The following is a 5000-nucleotide window of genomic DNA, read 5'->3' as shown; positions in this document are numbered from 1 at the left end:
CGGAATTTGTCACTGACAAAAAAAAAAAAAGAAAAAAAAAAGCCAAGTTTCGAGTGCATAGAATATATTCTCATAGAATCACTTAAAAAATTAAAAAAAGAGAAAAAAAAGGCGGTATCTTAAACTTAATCGTTATATTTTGCTGTTAGAATCTTGACTTTATGTTCATACATACATACATACATATAAGTGTTGTGTGTATTGAATTTTTCTCAGAAAAAAAAGGAAAGGAAAAGCAAAGAAAAAAGATAAATTTTCAATCGAAGCACATCTGCGAAATGAATATTCTCGTATACGTCTAATAAATATAATATTTAGAAAGAAATGTGGATATTTCTCAAATGCTAAATATATTCAGCAAGCATTATCATATTCTAGACCTCGGGGGAAGCTGTATAGATTGAGTCAAAAGAGAATATTTCTTCCGAGGTCATTCAAATCTTATCAACAACAATTATTCCATATTTCTTTACGATGATTTTCATATTTGGAATGAAAATAAAAATAAACCAGGTTTAAAATGAAATGAATGTGTATCAGTTAGCATATTGTTTTGGAGGTTTTGATATTCATTTTGCTTTTGTAACTAAATTTGGTTTTGTTTCTCAAAGAGAGAGAGAGAGAGAGGAGAGAGAGAGAGAGGAGAAGAGAGAGGAGAGGGGAGAGAGGAGAGAGAGAGAGAGAGAGAGAGAGAGAGAGAGAGAGAGTCATTAGTTTAACGATTGTTCACAGAGGGTAAGACCGTTGGTATAAATGAAGGTAATTTGTTTGTTTTCATTTACATAGTTTAGGAGGGTAACGCATGTCTTGAGCGATGTCGTTTTTGACTGACGGCAGCAGGAAAACATATTATATGGAATGATGGATTATTACGATTTGCTATACAAGTGTTTTTTTTTTTTTACTTACCAGCAAGCACGGTATTATTTGTATAATCTTGGTGTGGTTGTGAATGATAGAATCTGTTTATTGTCATTTATTTTTATGGTAATGGGTCAGGTTTGTTATTAGGCGCGTTCATAAGTGTTTTTCTATTCTTATCTGAAGGGCCGTACTTTATCCCTTTCTTTTCTCTCTTCTGCTTGTGGAAAAACAGCTGCAGTCACCATCAGTTTTGAATGCAGTGATCAGGTAGAAAACTAGGACAATTTGGGCTGTATAAAAGGCTTTCGACTGTCTTATTCCATTGAATATAGATTTGGAAATTGACAACTGAGAGGGTAAAAGGAATTGTTTTGGAATGATATTTTGATGATTATGATGATAACTACGACATGAACAAATAAGGCACCTCTTTTCACACTGTCAAATTGCATTTTCACCAGTAATCGGAGAAATATAACATGCCCAATTTAAACATTAATTCTTATTACATAAACTCCACGATGTTGTCTGATGTGTATATAATATACATGTGTTGAAATGGGTACAAAATTATCAATTGATAAACTTAAGAGAAATTAATCAATGCAAAAGTTATATATAAAATTTGCACTAAAAAAAAAATATTAGAATCGAAGACAAACAACATGAATTATACATTATTTAGAAGAAAAAAAATAATTGAAGGAATTTTTGAGTTCTTTCTCTAGTAGTAAGTAGCAGCCTTTCTATAGACGAAATCATTCCTGAAGTCTTATGTAAATCCGTTGTCCTTCCTCTGTAGGAGGATAATGGTCCTGTGATTTCATCTCAACCCAGGGAGAGAGAGCCTTCTGCCTCGCTTCTTTTCTCAAAACCTTTCCTTTGACAAAAGATTTCTGTATTCCTCTGCAATGCCATTATTCTTCGACGTCTTCTCTTTCAGCATATACCTTTTATGAAGACTAAGCTGGAAATGTAACCGCTTCTGTATATGTATATTATCGCACACCTTACGTTAGTATTGCGACTGTTCAGTACCATGGAAAAAAATGGGTTTCCAGCAAGAGTTTTCAATCAAAATCCATTCCAAAACCGAAAATAAGTAAATGAATAGATGATCTCTCTCTCTCTCTCCTCCTCTCTCTCTCTCTCTCTCTCTCTCTCTCTCTCTCTCTCTCTCTCTCTCTCTTATGCAAATCTTACCAAAGGCACAAGAAGCGAATTCACAATCACGGAGAAAATACTGCCGATTTCAGCACCGATATGCAAAAGGCAACTGAGTTTTTATTCTGTGCCATATCCTTCCTCTCTCTCTCTCTCTCTCTCTCACTCTCTCTCTCTCTCCTCTCTCCTCTCTCTCTCTCTCTCCTCTCTCTCTCTCTCTCTCTCTCTCTCTCAGAATCCCTCCTTTTAGGATTTCCCTCTTTCTCCCCTGTCTCTCTTTATTCATGATTCTACAATATTGTTCTTCAATATTCCCTTTAATGACCTTTACTTTCCAATTACGAAACAATTCGAAATATCGCTCTAGTTCTATTATATTGAAAGTGACAAATCGTCAGCGGTGGATTAATGAATAATCTATGTGATAACCATTAATCTACTGCTCTTCCTGCTAACTCATCCCCTCTTTATCTAACAATATTTCTACATCCAGGGGGTCAAATGGTACATAATCAGTTCTAGATTTTATTCTGGAATATCGTAGAGACAGATGTTTGCTAAAATACTCGTTACAAAAATATATAACTTTCTCATTTCTATAGTGTAAAAAAATGCTGCTGATAAAATCGGAAGTCAGAAGAGAAGTCAAATCTAAAGGTTGTGTTGAATGAATATTCTGATATGTACTGCTTTAAAGTTATGACGTCAACGAGTTTCCTTTCAATACATTAATTAGTTATTCTTAAGGTAGGCAATTTTTTTTTTTTGGGGGGGGACGGGGGAGGGGAGAGCCATATTTCACTATGGCACAGGAGTAGAGAGAAATTTATAAACACAATTCTTTTAATCTGGAAATTTTTATATTTTTTTTTTATTCATTCTATATAGGTGTTCTTTACATTTATACTTTCAGTTTTATATAATACAAATTACCTCATCATTTTTATTGGCAATTAGTGTAAGTACATGCCGCACTGAGAGAGAGAGAGAGAGAGGAGAGAGAGAGAGAGAGAGAGAGGAGAGAGAGAGAGGATGAGAGAGAGAGAGAGAGAGAGAGAGAGAGAAATATCTCTGTCGAAGAACCAATTAAGATAAAAATCTAGATTATATCAAACATTCCAGTTACATAAACCATAGCCATATTATACCTAAATACCTTATTTGTGGCATATTCGTTTCCCATTAAAAACCTTTAATCCGATAGGGGATGGAAACGAAGGAAACTCCCTTCACTCGGCATGTGATATGCAGGTTTTTTCTTAAAAGATTGACGTTAACGGTATGACTATTACCAGAGAGTGGTAATCCAGACTTACAACTTTAGATCCTCAACAATGTTTCTTTCGAAGTTTTAAACACAATGTTGTCAATCTGAACTACTTCAATGGAACATTAAACTAAGGATTTCTTAATCTTTGAAACCCTTAAGACCACAGGATCTTTCGGGAAATAGGATCCTGAATTATGCCATAAGAGTGAGGTGAAGCTTTTGGTCAAGGAATATTAAGATCAACTTAATGGGAATTGCAGGAAATTCCAGGATCTCAAGCCAGCGACGGCATCAAGGCCTAAGGTGACAATGTCATCTGTGAAAGCGATTTGGTTTAGTGAAACCATATGTGTCATAGAGATGTTTGGCGTTACATCTTTTTTTTTTTATACCTATGAAGCAATCGCAAAATTTTATCAATCTTGTTCTTAATAGTTTTCTTGATATGTAAAAATTATAAGGAAGGGATCTGATAACTTCAAGTGAAACATAGCTTTTAATTTCTGAAACATTGAAAAAACATAATAATAACAATTTCCGTCACTTTCCTCTTGACCATCTTGGTTTCATCGTGAGCCATTATTGCTCATGTGAGTAAATTAGGTCTTAATTCATAGCTTATAAAAAAGGTAAATGTGTAGGAGAGCTCCGCGGAAGATCTTGAAGAATTTAAACACCTACAATTCACTATTATATCATATAGAACGCTTATATAATAGTCAATATATGAGCAGCTTCTATTTAACGAAGATATTCGTGTGTATAGTTATGTTTCACTTGGATTTTTTCTAAGTGTTTGTTTTTGTTTACTGTGTGATGTCTTGGCTAAAATGAGCTGTTCATCTCACCGCCTTACTGCGTATGGCAGGACTAGTTCTCATTGCTATTCTAACCAATAAACAGGTGTTTTCTTGACGTCACACTGTTTGAAAACCAATCATAGCGGTTTTTACAAATCTAGCCAATGCTGACACTCATTACTTCACTTATCCCTGCTATTTTTTCACACCAGTTACCACAGTTTACGTGAAGTTCCGGGGAGGAATATTTTTGCACGTCTCAGATCTCCCTTCAAACTGAAAAGCTCATTTTGCCGTGAAGTATGGAGCAATTAGCAGGACCTTCATCCCGTTCCGACTGTGTCACTTGTGACAAATTGCTTTATTTCTTATGGGGATTTTTGTGTACATTATTCAGGGAAAGTTGATTTGCTAATTGCATTTGCTCAACGTCATGGTTTGATTTTGGCAGAGAAAAAGTGCCCTAATTGTGAAAATATGTGCCGTATAGATTACAACAAATTAGCATTCCGGTGTGATCGTAGTGTGGTTACTCGTGGGAAAAGGAAGAGGAGGTGCAATTTTTTCGTGTCTTGTTTCAAAGGTACACCATAACAGTATGGTATGTGGTAGTTTGCAGTTTACGTTAACGTTGTGTAACCTCATTAATAGTCGAAATATCGACGATCAAACTCACGCTACTCTTGTCTTCCCTGAATTTTCTAAGTCTGTTGTTATTGTTGACTGTCTTATTTTTGCTCAAATGAGCCCTGTAACCACTATAATCCGCAGACAAACTAGTGCACTATAACGCCCCCCCCCCGGTATGCCTAGGTAGGTGTACAGGGGCCCCATAGGCTAGGTTAGGTGGGTGTCTTAGGTTCGGTGGTGCCCTGAAAATTACTGTGGCCTTAAGGGGGGGT

This window comes from Palaemon carinicauda, chromosome 17 (assembly GCF_036898095.1).
Source record: "Palaemon carinicauda isolate YSFRI2023 chromosome 17, ASM3689809v2, whole genome shotgun sequence".
Lineage (NCBI taxonomy): Eukaryota > Metazoa > Arthropoda > Malacostraca > Decapoda > Palaemonidae > Palaemon > Palaemon carinicauda.
This window is presented reverse-complemented; position numbering follows the sequence as displayed.